This window comes from Marmota monax, unplaced genomic scaffold (assembly GCF_021218885.2).
Source record: "Marmota monax isolate L192 unplaced genomic scaffold, Marmota_monax_Labrador192_F-V1.1 WCK01_AAM20220418_F8-fsc00022, whole genome shotgun sequence".
In the NCBI taxonomy this organism is placed as follows: domain Eukaryota; kingdom Metazoa; phylum Chordata; class Mammalia; order Rodentia; family Sciuridae; genus Marmota; species Marmota monax.
This window is the reverse complement of record NW_026695215.1, coordinates 8,813,082-8,829,722: the sequence shown is the minus strand read 5'-3', so window position 1 is coordinate 8,829,722 and position 16,641 is coordinate 8,813,082.

Sequence of the window (16,641 nt, the reverse complement as noted above, 5' to 3'; positions counted from 1 at the left end):
TGCAGCCTCCCAACGAAAAAGCCTTTCGGGTCAACTTAATAATCATATATAAAACGGCAAGTGTGGAGTGAGAACAGTGGCGAGAGGCTAGAAACCAAATTATTTTAGATCTCACGTTTCAAAAAAGAAAAACCCCTCAGCATCCCCAAAGCGGACCTTAATCCATCCCGCCTGTGCCGGCGTCTGAGGAGCTGCCTGGTCTATTAAGCTGTTATCAACACTGGGCGTCGGGCAAACAAGTGTCCTGGACGTGAGAAAGTCTCAGAATCAGCTCCTTCGGGGGCCCTGCCTTCCCAGATGGACGATGCTCAAATCTTTTTCATGTAGTTATTATGCAAATCAGACATGGTGTCAGGGATTAAAAAAAAGAAGAAGAAGAAGGATGAAAATCTGTGACTTAACTGTTGTTTAATCTGAATCAAAATTATTCTGTGCTGATGATTTGGTATTTGAGTTGCCGGGACTCAACAGCAGCACTCTTTCAATGCCATCAGAAGTGGGGCTTACCCTAAACACAATACCAAAGGTGTCCTAGGAAAAGTCGAAAGAGGTTAAATCATTAAACCAGATTTATTTATTTATTTATTGTCCCTTTTTTCTTTTCCTATTTTTTCCCCCTTACACTGCCTGACAGGCATAGGCCCTGTGAGCTAATGGCATCCTTTTGCTTCTTGCTGATCTTCATTATGGAGTCTGATTCCCCAAATGGTTCTGTCATTCACCAAATACTTATTGAGCTTGAAAATGTTCTAGACCCCATTCTGGGTACCTGGAGTACAGTGGTGTACACACATGGCTCCTGTCCATGTGGAGACGACAGTCCAGGAAGGGACACGGGCCTTCACCTATAACTGAACAGGAAAATGTCCACTGTACTGTGATAGAGCCTTTAAGGAAAGCTGCACAAAGGACCCTGTGTATCCTGAAGAGTCAAGTAGGCTTCTCTGAGGAACTGGCAGGTGGGCTGAGGTCTAGCAGATGAGTATCTTAATTGGGAGAGCCTGGGGTGGGATGATGGCACCAGAGAAGCAGGTCAGGCAGAGGGAGAGGCTAGTGCAGCCTCCTGTGATGGGGTCACAAAGGAAGAGGCACTTTTATGCAGAAGGAGAAGTATTAGCCACGAAGGGACTGATGACGCTGACCTCATCAAGGGCTGTGGTCTTAATCCTATAATCAATAAGAAGCCTTTGAGGGACTTAAAGCTGTGTCTGATCGGGTAGGATTTTCCTAGTGAATAGATTATTTTTGTTGAATGTGAAGAATAAATTGAGAGGGAGAAGTGGCAAGGAGGTTTGAGACGGAACTAGTTAGGGGACATCTATGGTGGTGAAGAGATGATGGTTGCTTAGACCTAGGGGGTGGCCATGATGGTGAGGGAGCACTGAGAGACAGTCTAGCTGTAAAACTGGAATCCCTGTAGGAAGAACTAGTCCAAAAGAGAAAGGGTTTGAAGACCATGGCCATATATCTGCATGGTTGGTTTGGCTGTTCACTGGCAAAGGAGAGATTAGAAAAGGATTAGGTTTGGGGACAGAATAATGAGTTTGACTTGGTTCTGAGACATAGATGCATTTAACTCGTGCAAGTGGGTATGTCAAGGATCTTGAAGGATCCAGAAAAGAGAAAAGGGCAGGCACTATTTAAAGTATGTGGCATCTGATGTCAGATTTCTTCTTATGAAGACATTTTTCTTTGTTTTCTGTACATTCTCCTAAGTGATGTAGTACATTTCGTAACATCTATTGCTTCATATTTTGATGCTTCACATTTGAATCTGGAGAAGAATACTTGGCTGAATAGAAGGACATTTGAGTCACTCATCTATGGTGAAAATTAAGAATAGATACAAGTAAGAAGAGTGACATAAATGGAAGAGGATTTAAGAGATGCTTAGAGGAAATCCAATAATGTGGTAAGTGGTATCAGAAGTATATTGCAAGGTATTGGCCGTCACGTTGTTTGTGACGATGATGGAAGTGGCATTTGAACATAAGTCTGGGATTGGAGACAGAGTTCTGTACTGGTGCAACTTGCTTGGATAGTATTGGAAAGCTGACCTGGGTGATCACATTAACAGAGAAGAAAGAGGACTTAGAATGGAGTCCTGGGAATTTTAAAGGAAACAGCAAGTGGGACCATCAGAGAAGGAAAAAGTTAGCAAGGAGAGTCAGTCAAAATGGAACAAATGATCAACATGGTGAATACGCACCTGAAAGCCCCCATCTCAATTCCAGCTCTGCCTCCTCTGAAGCCCTCCTCCTCTTACCCCCAACAGTTCTAGGAGTCCTTCTTCTGACTGCTTGGTGCATCCAACTCCACCACAGGGGTTTCTTGCATGGTCACCATGTCCTATCTGCTCCAGTACTCGGCTGTCCTCACCTTCACATCCATGACCAGATCCTGCCAGCTTCATCTCCAGATCTGACCTTGGAATTTCTCTGCTTCTCCCAATCCTCCTGTTTCTACCTTAGACCACACTTCCCTTCCTGTCCAGCCTGAACCAAGAGACTCATTCACTCTCTCACAGTTTTTGTAGCTTAGCTTCATCTTGCTCATATAATGTATTCCAACTAGTGTTTTTTTAGATGTTTTTGTTAGTGCATTACAGTGACAAATAATATTGGGGTTCATTTTGACATAATCACATATGCATGGAATATAATTTGCTCCATTCCATTCCCCAGTACTTCCTCTGTCCCTCCCCTCCTCCCTTCCCCTGGTCCCCTTCCTGGACTTTAGTGGTCTTTCTTCTATTTATTTATAGTTTTGTTTTAAAACTTGGTGCTTTATAGATATGCATAAAGGTGAAATTCACTGGAGTACGTTCATATAAGCACATAGCTTAATTTGGTCAATTTTATTTCACACACCCCCAATATCCTTCCCATGCTCCACCGATCTCCCCTCTATTTTCATGGGATCCCCCATCTTTTCCCTGACCTTGCTTGACCTTCAGCATATGAAAGACCCTTAGCCTTCTGAGGCTGCCTTATATCACACATGTTCTCTAGTAATGGGTGTTTTTAAAATACAGCTTTTCCTATGCCCTCTGAAATTTTTTTAGAATTTTTCATTTTAAACAGGGACTGAGCCCAGGGGTCCTACCCTGTGAGATACATTCTCATATTTTTTTTTTACCTTTTTATTTCTTTGAGATAGGGTCTTAAAAATTGTCCAGGCTGGCCTCCACTTTATGATCCTCCCACTTAACCTCTGGAGTTGCTTGGATTACAGGTGAGTTCCACTGCATCCAACTAGAATTTTTTTTTAAATTGAAGTATAATCCTCAAAAAACTGTATCTGTTGTTATTATTATTATTGTTATTAGTTATTATAGATGATTAAATTCTACAAACGGAACACACCCCCATAACCCATATCAAAACTGAACACTTATAAATTCTTCCCTCTGCTCACCCTGATTATCCACACCCTACCACCAACTGCTTTTCCCATAGAGTTGTTTCCCACGTGGAATTTTTATGAATGGAATCACAAATTGTTCACGTTTTAAAATTCCACATTATGTTTGTGAGATTAAGCCTTGCTTTATGTAAAATTTAGCTGTTTTTTCTTCCTTAATTCTTACTGAGGAATGACAGTGAATAACTGTATTGCAATGTATTTATCTACATGGGTCATTTTTACTTTATTGATATTAAAATAACGTGGATAAGAAAATTCTGGAGTGCAGTTTTGGGCATTTGGTTCTGTGCATGCATCGGGGATATACCCAGGAGTAGAGCTGACAGCAGTTTAGCATTCCAGCCATTCCACATTCTTCGCAAAACTTGATATTTTCTGTTTTCATTTTTGACTGTGTTCTAGTGGGTGTATGATGGTGTCCTGCTATACCATTAATTTGCATTTCCCTACTGTCTAAGAAATTTGAGCACCTTCTCTTTCATATCTTAATTATCCAAGTGAACACTCACCTTGGTGAGGTACCCATGAGTCTCTTGCCCATTCTTCTAAAGGGTAATTGAATCTGCCTACACTTGAAAGAGTTCTTAAGCCATTGGATGCATTCGGATTCAAGCTTTTGTCTGATCGATGTGCCATCGATTTCTTCTGTCATGCTGTAATTTGCCTTTCCATTTTCTTCTTAGTATATTTTTATAATTACAAATTCTTTGTTCTAATAGAGTCAGATATTTTTCTTGTATACTCATCATTTTTTAGTGGTTCATTGACAACATCCTTACCTACACCAAATTCAGAAAGATATTTTCCTGTTTTCACCACAAAGCTTATTATTTTAGCTTTTATGTTTGGATTTACAGTCCATGTGGAATTGATTTGGTGCCTAGATGAAGTAAGAGTAAAGATTCATTTTTCTTAGCACAATTTATTGGAAAGAACATACTTTTGCTGCCATATTTGTGTCAACTTTGTCATAAATTTGGTGACCACACGCTGGGAGGTCTGTTTCTGGTCTCCCTCTTCTGTTCTATTTGTCTGTCCTTGGCCCCTCTAAGGAGCTTGATCACCCTAGCTTTAATAAGTCTTCATTACTTGTGCCATAAACTTTTCAGCTTTGTTTGTGGATTCTTTCAGTTTTGTCTCAGTTGTTATTGGCCTACTGAATTTTCACTTAAATTTAATAAGCAGATTATTAATGTTCATAGAAATTCTTCTTGGATTTTGAGAGATTACATTGCCCTAGATATTTTAAATAAGTCCTTCAAAAGATTTTTATTAATTCCCAAACTAGAAAACCAATGTACCCATGGTTTTCAACTGTTAGTGTGTACCAGAATCACCAAGAGGACTTCCTAAACAGGTATAGACTTCTGGGCCCAATCCCAGTGTTTTGTTTTTTTCTTCTTTTTTTTTTTTCTGATTCAGTAGGTCTGGATTGCCCTCAAATTTTCATTTCTAGAAAGTGCTCAGGTGATGGTGCTGGAGAACTTTGGGGAACACTGTGCTAAACTACAGGCCTCACACTATGCTTGAATAATACCTTGTATTTCCTGCTGCTTATCAAACTATGTCACAGTTAACTGACATTCCCAAAGACCAATGAGTGTCTTGAAAGGCTCTATTACAATATTTACAAACACAATAGGTATCATTCTACATGAGCCTACTATTATATCCATTAAAAACGTATTTCAAAAAGCATAACTGATGATTCCACACTACTTTCCTTGACATTCCTTCAAAGTCTGTCTTAATTCTCTAGTATATTTCCTCTAAAGCCCAACTCAACAGTCAACCACCCATTAAGTCTCTTAGAAGTAACTGTACATTTATACTACTATAACTATTATGACTGCATTTTGATTAAAAATTCATTGAAGAGAATTCTCAATAATAACTTAACAATAAAATAGAAAAAATAATGCATGTTTCTCATATATGTAAATAGGGATAAAAGTATTTTAGCTTAAGAGAGATGGAATATATTTATCAAGGATATCAGTAGATATTATTATTAGCATTCAGATTCCTGACGTAAAACGCAAGACACCTCAAGTCCAATCACGGTTTGATAAGCCATTCTTTGGGAGAATGTAGATTATAATGGATTCTGGTTAATAATTCTATTCTTAATTATTTCTAAATCTTTTATTTTATTAAACAACTTGATTTTATAGTATCTGTGTAAATAGGAACCAAAGTTATTTTATTTACTGATTTTTTTTTCATTTAAATGTCAGACAGCATTTTGGTCATTGCAATAGCAGAGTTTATGGCTATATATATTTATTATTATTAATATTCTAGTATATTAACAATCAGGATGATGAAAATTTAAAAAGATGAGGAATCAGAATTTATGTTATATAGTATTTTCTCTTATTCATGCATCATGATATTTCTCTAACTGGTCAACATTTTGTCCAATGAATTAGAATATGCATTCCCAAATATTAGTGATCAGAACTTTATGTAAAGCTCATATTTGATATGTGAAATGTAAATATTAAAATCCTTTCTGAAATTGTTGAATAACTGTCACATGGCAGAAATGTCTGGACTTTTTTTTGCACCCACAAAGGAGCTAGCTGGCTTGTTATAGGTAAGTAAGCATTGGCCACCAAATCAAGTCTTATAGTACTTACAAGGGACCCAGCAAAGAAAGTAACATCAATGTCATATTCAAATACTTACAGTTCTGGGCCTGACCACAACTTGGTTTTATCATCTCATGGAAAGACCCTAATTTGAGTCTCTGCTTCATCCTTTATATTGCATATGTCTATATTTTTCTGTGGTCATTCATATTGCTTCATTTCAACCATGAACAGGAAAGACATGGATGAGCATGTCTCAAGAAAGCAGGATCCAGATTCCAGGAATCAAATTTAATTCAAGAATCCTTTTTTTTAGATTGTCTTATTATTTCTATACAACATCAAATGCAATTGACTAAAAAGCAGCTGAGAAGTGAGATTTGGCAGATTTTGTGTAAGATAAAACATTCTTTAAAAAATCTTAGTTACTACTGACACTAAAGTGCTCAACAGCTCATTTTTTTTTCCAATCTGGATTTGAAAGTAACCCTTTTATTTCCTGCAAATTTTGTCAAAATTATTGTTATTTTGTAACTGTGCTATCCATCTTCATGTAGATGTGGTTATATGGCTTATTTTATAGCTTTTTTGAGCAAATAACGACAAGAATAATTTGCACTCTAAGAAAACTTAGTAGATTGTGAAATTCAAGATTAGTAGTCAAATATACTACGGATGATCAATTAATGACAGGATTTACCACAAAATTTCTTTCTTTTTTTTAAAGAGAGAGAGAGAAGAGAGAGAGAGAATTTTTAAATATTTATTTTTCAGTTTTCGGTGGACACAACCTCTTTATTTTATTTTTATGTGGTGCTGAGGATCGAACCCAGCGCCCCGCGCATGATGCCAGGCGAGCGCGCTACCGCTTGAGCCACATCCCCAGCCCACACAAGATTTCTTTAAGAAGTATTCATGTTAGGCATTTTTTTTATTTACATAAATTAGATTACCTATGGTTTCTAAGAGGATAAGAACAATGTAAGAAAGTGACTTTTTTGAAATGGAAGAAATGAGGCTCTGATAAGACTTTCAGAAAATCGTCTTCTGTACTTTTTCCTCCTCTTTTATTTGTTGAGGTTGTTTCATGAATATGACTATCACACAACTAAAACACCTAGTCCATGTGCATGGTAGGTAGGTTCTATTCAGTTGAGCTCATTGCCCTGAAAATACAATTTTTAACATGAAAATTTCCAAAAAAAAAATTACTCATTTTAATGCTTTAAATAGAGTAGGAGTCAAACAAAGATGTTTTTCTCTGAATAATCATTGACAATTTCATGATGGACACTTGACAACAATTTTTCAGGCCATGCAGTTGGATAAGTGGAAGTTATACAAGAGAAAGGAGCAAGATGGACAGTGTGTGACCCCATGGTGGATGGGGTTTTAGAAGCTGCTCAAGCAACTCTTTTGAAATTCCTAGAAGTAACCACTCCAGATGGGAAGCAGATTTGCCTTATTACACTCAGAGATATTTCAGATAAATTTCTTCTTTGTCTTCTTATGGTTGTATTTTTCCTGTTATCTTCATTGCTTTTACTTTTGTGTCCCAGATCTATCCACGGTAACTGCAGGTTTGGCAAAACAACTTGAAACGCAATGCATTATAGTTGGATTTGAAGAGTTGCTTAATTTGAAGTAAAGTGATGAATTTATAACATTTATAGCTTATGTATGCCCAATAAAAATTTTTAAGTGGACTAAATATTACTATGAAGAACAAAATAGAGAATTTAGGTGAAAATTTTCACTTTTATGTGTATATTTGTATATGAAGTATTTCTTTTTTGGTTGCAGATTAAAAAAGATTTTATGAAATTAAAATGACAAAATATATATTTTTGTATAATAAGATGTTAACCCTGTCAATGATAGTCCTTCAAACTGATATGGTTGCACCTATCATACTGAACGTAAATTTTATTTGGAGTAATGAAATTATTATTTTAATTTAGTCTTATGTATTTTATTATTCCCTTATCCGTCAATACATATTCGTGTTGTTTTCTACTTATTATGACAAATGCTTGATAATAAAAATTTATAATTTATATGAGCACATTGAAGTCACACTGTTTTCAGTATTTAAAATGTTAAATCATGGACATAGGTATTTTTTGAGCTAACTACCTCAAAGTATTCCTTACACTGAAGTTCTCCAAACTTGTTCTCTCCAGCCTTAAATTTTCAATATTCACCTTAGAGACACACAAAAAAAATCATATACAATTTAACCAACATATGATTTGAAATGTTGATAGCATATGAATAATACTTATTTTGCAAAACATGCCCATTTCTATTAAAAATGAGACAATAGTAGTTAAAATATAATATGAACAAAAGCATATCAATGATTACTTTAACTGTAAATAATTGTCTACATGAACATCTTAAGAATATATTATTTTCCTATGGATAAGGAAATATAAAATAGAATGGAAATAAATTACAAAGACATAAAATAATACTCATATTGTCAGCTTAGGAAACTTTCAAAAAACAGATCCATAGCATCAAACCTTTCATATTAAAATACCATTTATGTAGATGTTTATAAATGATTTATGTGCATGGGAAAAGAGAAGTTAATAATAAAATCCTTTTGCTATCCAGATACAAAGGAAAAAAATCAAGTCTGATTTGACAATATCCAACTAATGCAAATCATCTAAATTAGTTCAATAATTAAATACTTTCCTAATATCCTTTTCTCTTATTTCACACCCAAATCTGGAAAACACAGATGGCTGTGTGCCCCCTGCACTTCCTAGTTGTAGGGAAAATCCTTGTTTTGCTCCAAAGGAGTGCTCTTTCCTGATGCAACATCCCCATCTGGTGAACATAGACCCTCGCAGGCAGACTCATTAGGGTAGGAGCCATTGGCTGAATGCCCACATGAAGTTATTCCAGAGTAAAAGATGACAACATTAGCAGTATTTAAATTTTTTTTTGAAATTATTTACTTCAGACTCAAAGAAAAAAGTGAAAACAATTTTTTGATACTCTAATTTTTATACAGGGGGGCAAAAGGAAGTTTCAGGAAAAAGAAAACAGTGAAAGCTATTCTAAGTATACTTAGGAATGGTTAGATTTAGGATATATTACAATCCTTCATCAGTTGTCAAAAACTAATTTGGACTCACTATAGATTGTAGGCTTGTGTGGAGCTATATGCAAAGATAAGGAAAAGTCCTCATGGGAAACCCATATGCATGAAAGCTTTTGGATATCTCATTTATTCTTAATATTTCTCAGAATAAAGAAAATAATTTATGACAATAGATTCACCACAGTACTTTCAAAGAGTAGGAAGGGAGACAGATGGCTAGAAATAGGAGGCTATTGAGACACTTGGGTTGCAATTATTCAATTTCTAGTTGCTCCAATAGAACAGATGATTCTGTTATTACAAACATTAAAAAAATTGTTTCTTTGCTTTAGCTTATATGTAGGTATGAATTTTGTTAAAAAATTTGAATATTATCCTAAAACAAATATCTAAGCATTTGAACTATTTCTTTAAAAATACATAAAAATATACATGATAACTGTAATTTTACAGTTCTAGAGTGGTATGGAGTTGAGATAGATGGAGATTAGAAGAAAGAGTAAATGGGTTATTCAACCTAAACAGAAGTAATAAAATAAATACCTTGGAGATATCTCTTGCCAGCTAAGAATAATTCTTGGTAAACCAGAATTAGTTATCTGATTCCTGTTAGTTTTCTTCGTATCTGTGTGCTTCCTTATGCCTGTTTCCCCTTTGCCAAGGGTGACAGTCATGAACTAAAACTATGCAAAATATATTATAGCCATAAAATAGTAGACTTCAATATTCATACCCACAGAAATATATTGTAGTGATCTGTGGCAGATTGAGTAATGAATTTGAGTAAAATCTTTTTTTAAAAGATCTTTTTTAAGAGAGTTTTTTTTTTAAGTCTTATAAATGAGAGGTCAGTTGGTTATTGATCCAGTTAAGTGTTCATCCCCAACAGTATTATAATATTTCCTGTCTTTATCACACCTTCTTATATCTGTTTTTAGAGTTCAGAATTCAAGTCACACTATAGAAAAGAGGGCAATTTTTGTTCTTGGAAGTATTGCCTTCGGATCTTCTTTGCATGATAGTGATTAATTTATAAAAGTCTTTTGTCTGGCTAGCAGCTCAGTTTTATTTTTATTCCACTAATGTTCTTCAAGAGTTTGATGTTGTTATTATTCACAGAATAATGGGGAAATAACATAAATTAAAAAATTATTCTTAAAGAAGTGAAATAATGGCTCAACTTAGAAAGATCAGAAGCCTCCCTGATTGGGGGGATATAATACATTAAGTATAAGTTAAATACAAAGGGCATATTTAAAATAGGTGGCAATCTCAGAGAGATTCACTGTCAAGTTAAAATAATTGCATTTATTAATACGACTTTGGAAGTTTTTGGTTATAAAATACTAATATAGACTTTCTTCCTGGATATTCAAATATCCTCAACTAGGAAAAAGGATATGATTATACCTCATTTTTTCTGGTGCTTTGATGCCAGTTTCTGTTTCTCCACAGATACCAATATTGAGTGATTTTTAAAGCTAATATTTAAAAAATATCAACAGCACACTAACAAGTCAAGTTGATTCTTCAAAGGCTGTATATCATAATAGTTAAAACATTGGCTCCGAGTTTAAATCCTAAATGTTTCTCTTACTTGTTATGTGACTTTAGGCAATAGATTAACCTCTCTATGTTTCTTTTTTCTTGTCTAAAAAATGAGATTTTTATATACAATAGTGTAACTATAAATGATTGAATATAAAGAAAATACCTGACATGTGATTTGTGCTGAATAAATTTCATATATTTACATCAACCTAAGAATTTTTATCCAATCAACAATTCTACAAGTCCAGAGATTATTTCCCCAACTTTGCCTAGTTTTAGTGAGTGCCTTACATAGGCAAAGACTTGTGACATACTTTTAATGATGCTGTAAATAAAGTTTAATTTAGACCTAAAATCTAAGAACTTGATGTAAGGCATAGTAACTTACATAGTAATATATATTTTTTAATATTAGGAAAAATGCTTCTCCCAAACATATAAACTTTTTATGTACTATTCAAAGTTCTATTTAGAAGATTGTTTCAGATAGCTCATTCAAATTGGAGCTGAATTTATGTAAGACAATGGCTCATCCCCCCTTTTCAATAGACCGTTCTTTTACACATCATTTATCAGCATCAATATATTGACGATTTTTAAAGAAAATATTGTAGTCACCTCTTGAGAAATATGATATTCAATCTGAAGTGACTGAAAGCTACAAATAGGAAAAATTTATCCAGCCCCCAAATGGAGGTCTTAAGACAGCCAGAGTTGAAGGGAAATCATGGACCAGCAACGGACCTTGAGCCACCGATCAAAGCATACAGCTTGTTTCACTGAATAAATCACCATGGCTTTGAAGCTAAAATGTGTCATGTCAGAAACAATTTGTAGAACTGAATATTCTTAAACTATTTCAGATCATTTTGCATTTTTATTCCATAAGCAAGTATGAAAACTTCTATTTAGTGAGGTTTGCAAAGGGTCAGATTAAAATCTTAGATTTAGTGTGTAGGAAAAGTAGGAGGAAAAAAAGTCTTTTTCCCAAACTGTTATTTTTATAAAAGAGTATTAAAGGTTTCCACTACGGAATCCTCAGCTCAGTGATATCTAAGTTACCGGAAAAACATATACATAAAATCACTCCAGGACTTTGAAAACAAAGATAGGAGACACAAACCCATTTTAAGTCTGCTAGTAGCTTGAGGATTTTTAAAAATATTATCCAGCAATGTTTTGTACTTGATTCTACCACAGTTCTCTTATCTAGAAAACATTTATACACCATAAATACCATGCCCCAAAGATTGTAGCTGTACACAAGAAGGTTGGATTAGCCTTTTGATAACTGTAAAATTCCCAAACTCTAAATATTTCATAATTTTAAAATACAATGGCTACCTCCCAAAGCGAAAAATTAATGACAGTTAAAAACCCTGCTTTGCATTTGCAGGTAAATGGATGGAGTTGGAGAATATCATGCTAAGCGAAGTAAGCCAATCCCCAAAAAACCCAAAGGCCCATGTTCTCTCTGATAAGTGGATGCTGATCCAAAATCAGGGGAAGGGGCATGGTAAGAAGGATGGGGAAATTTTGGATTAGGCAAAGGGGAATTTTGAGGGGTGGGGAATGGTAGGTAATATGGTGAAATGAGACAGACATCATTACCCTAGGTACAAGTATGAAGACACGATTGGTGTGGCTTTACTTTGTGTACAACCAGAAAAACAAAAAATTGTGCTCCATTTTTACACAGTGAAATGAAATGCATTCTGCTGTCATGCATAACTAATTAGAATAAATAAATAAATAATTGTTAAAAAAAAAAAAAAAAAGAACCCTGCTTTGGTTTGGGAGATACCAGGTGGGATTGAATTTCATGTCTTTTCTACACTCCAGAAATTGTCCCAAGTGAGCCACCACCCTGCCTAAGACAGACACTTGTGTCCCTGGGCATGGATCACCACCTCTCCCAGAAGTTAACTTAGGTTACTAAGTGTTGTGAGTGAGGTGATAGGATCCCTACAATGTCAAGAAGTACCTCGGTGGGGTTCTGGGGTGTGGAGAGAGTGTGGCAGTAGAACTGTGATGGAGCAGCCTCTCTTTCCAATTGGGCAAAATAATGTAAAAAAAAAATATATCAAATCAAAATGCGATTTAAAGATATAGAAGTCTTGAGGAAAAAGCAGGGGGGTTTATTTTTGATCTATGTTTAACTAAAATACTCCAGGGTAATTAAAATAATGCTATTTTCTCAGATTACATATTTGGGTGAAGAGGGAATCAGTACTCGTTTTGGGTTACAAAGCTGTAGCGATGTTAGGATTTACATATGAGATGTTCCCCAAGAGCTCAAGTGTAAGACAATGCAATGTTCAGAGGTGAAATGGTCAGATAAGAGAGCTATAACTTCATCAGTGGGTTAATCCGCTCATACAGATAAACTCTGTCGTAGCAGGCAGGCAGGACGTGACTAGAGGAGGCAGGTCAATGGGCGTGTGTCTTTGTGGTTTATATTTTGTCCTGGTGAGTGGAGCTCTCTCCCTGCTCCTAGTCATCCTCTGCCAACCCTTCAGCCATGATGTACTGCCCCATCTTGGACTCAGAGCATTGGAGTTGGCCAACTATGGACCAAGACCTCTAAAACTGTGAGCCTCAAAAAAGCTCTTCTTTCTTTAAGTTGTTCTTGAAAGGTATCTTGGCCACAGCAATTCAAAAGCTGACTAAGACAACCAAGAATCATGTTTAATGTTCTAGCCTCACTGAAATGTCAAAAATTTCAAAAAATAAAAAATAAAAAAATGTACAAATTAAGCACATCAGAAAAATTTGGAAAATTTGTAATCGTGTCATTTGAAGGACTGATTGATTTCAAAGAATGATGTGACTTCCTGTCCTTTATTAATGATAGGAGATGATAGATCAGTATTGTGGAGTTTGAATGTTTTAAAGGAATCTCAAGGTACTCCTTGGACATTTCCATTTTAGGAAGATAATGAGGAACAACAGGAAGCAGAGAGGAAGTTATCCCATATGCTAAAGAGAAAGGGAAAGAAATAATGGCTGTTTGGTTTTGGGGGCTGGGGAGACAGATTCAACATTTCCAAGATTGACAGGACTCGGTAACTACCTTATTTGAAACAAAAAGAAGAAGAAATATCAAGTACAATTTCAGGATTCTACTTTGGAAGAAAAGATAGTGGATCTATTAGTCATATTAGGAAAATAAGATGATTGAAAGGGGGAGAGATGATAAATTCATATTTGGACATGATGTTTTTAAAGATATTCTGAGTAGAGATGGCTAAGACACTGAGCAGAGAACCCAACCACGCCATGCAAGTCTCCTGACCAGCACCAGTGGTAAAGCTGTGTGAGTTTTGAGCGGCTGGGTGTGTGGAAATTTATTACACCCAGAGAAGATGAATGGCGGTCTATGGTGGATGGTGAGAACAGTCTCAGAAGCAAGAGAGAGATTAAAGCACAGGGATGCAATAATATGATGAACCTGAACGTGGGTCGGTCTTTGAGGAAATAAGTGATAGGGAGTGTTTTTTTTTTGTTTTTTTTTTTGTTTTTTGATATTTTGAGTACTATTGGAAGTTAAAGGGTAGAAGTTCCCCAGATAATTCATTCTGATGACATCTATTTTTCTCTATCGAGTGTGAGGAGGACATGTATGGTTAAGATGGAATTCACAGGCCAGAGCCAGAGATGACCTGGGGTCAGGTCTGTCATTGCACAGTTGGCCACCTTCCATACGGTGGAAATGCTGGCTCCTCATCCTGAAAGAGGGGGATGAGGAGTTGAAGGAATGAGTGCTTAGATCTGAGACTTGCCAGCGTCCGTGTTTGTACTGATTTTAAGAACCCACACAGATGTGGACGTGCAAAGTCCCTTTACCGGAATATTCTTTCTTATTTATTATTTTTTACCTGTTCTTTTTAGTTGTATATGACAGTAGAATGTATTTTGACATATCATACATACATGGAGAATACCTTCCCATTCTTGCAGTTGTACACAATGTGGAGTTACACTGGTCGTGTATTCATATGCGAACATAGGAAAGTTATGTCTGATTCGTTCGACTGTCTTTCCCATTCCCCTCCCATCCCCCAATTCCCCCCTCCAATTTGGCAAATCTCCACTCCTTCCTCACACTGCCTATTGTGAGTCACCATCTGCATATCAGAGAAAACATGGGGCCTTTGGTTTTGGGGGGATTAGCTTCTTTCACTTAGCATGATAGTCTCCATTTCCATCCATTTACAGGAAAATGCCATAATTTATTTCTTCTTTATGGCTAAGTAATATTCCATTGTGTATTTGTACCACATTTTCATTATCAATTCATCTATTGAAGGGCGCCTAGGTTGGTTCTATAGCTTAGCTATTGTGATTTTAGCTGCTATAAATATTGATGTGGCCGCATCACTATAGTATGCTGATTTTAAGTCTTTGAAGTATATGCTGTGAAGTGGGAAAACTGGGTCAAATGGTGGCTTCATTTCAAGTTTTCTGAGGAACCTACAAACTACTTTCCCCAAGTGGTTGCTCCAACTTGCAGTCCCAGCAGCAATGTATGAGTGTACCTTTTCCCCTACATCTTCACCAACATTTATTGTTACTTGTATTCTTGATAATTGCCATTTTGATTGGAGTGAGATGAAATCTTAGAGTAGTTTTGATTTGCATTTCCCTAATTGCTGGAGATGTTTAACATTTTTTCATATATTTGTTGATTGATTGTATTTCTTCTTCTGTGAAGTGCCTGTTCAGTTCTTTTGCCCATTTATTGATCAGGTTATTTGTTTTGTTTTGTTTTGGTGTTTTTTTTTAATTCTTTATATATCCTGGAGATGAATGCTTTATCTGAGGTTCAGGTGGCCTTTACCAGTATAATCTATGTCCTATTTTTTTCCCTAAAACTTTGACATTCTAACCATTTGAGAGAAAAGCATCTTTAGGCATTGAGTAAATGACCGTACTATATTTTATACTCTTTCTCTTACACTTTCTATTAGACAGGATTTGATTGGAGAGAGCTAATCTCTTCTGAAGATATGGCAAAGCTTACAGACAAAACACATACAACCATGGTACATTGCTTTGGGGAAAAGTATAGCTATTAATTCAACTATTGGATGGTTATTGATATACTCTAGCTTTTCCATATGTCTTTGATTCAATTTTAAAGACATAAGGTTATGAAATAGTCCAATATATTCAAGTTTCCAATTTTTAGTCATTAAGTAATTTATCATGACTTTATGGCTTTTTAAGAAAAAAATCGCCATTATGTCTCTATTTCTACCCCATTTTTGTTCCTAATATTCTTTACATGTGCCTTTCATTTTATTTTCATAAAATAAAATGATCTTGCCTGTTTTTTTAAAATATTGCATTATTCTATTCAAGGAATTCACTTTCCTGATTATTATTGTTTTTAAATTAATTTTTCCTTTTACTTCCTTCCACTACCACTGGGGAGTTTGAATTTTTTTTCTCTCCTGGCTTCTATGTGTGAATATAATTATTTTGAATTAGGAGAACCTTATGTTTCAAATATTAAGGAAATGGAGGGTTTGACTTTGGTTTCATTTTCATTTTCATTTTTTGTTAATTGCACTATAGTCAATTAGTGTAGCCTATCTAGTAGTTACTTTCGGTATTTTTATGAGATTCCCATGTAGTGTAAAATGTGTTCGGTTTTTGGAAATATTCCATGTGGTTTTGACAAGAGCATGCAGTTTCTATGTGTTGGGTGGAGGATCATAAGATATACATCAAACTCAACCATGTGTATAGTTCAAATTATATAATACTTTTCTAACTTGTATATACCTGATTCTGTCACTTTCTGAGAAGAGTGTTAAAATTTTCCAATGATTGGATTTGATGAAATCACATTTAAAATTTATTATATTTTGTTTTATATATTTAAACATAAGTTGCTAGGTACTTAAATGTTTTTATATATTATACTCTCTTTCAAATTGCTTTATT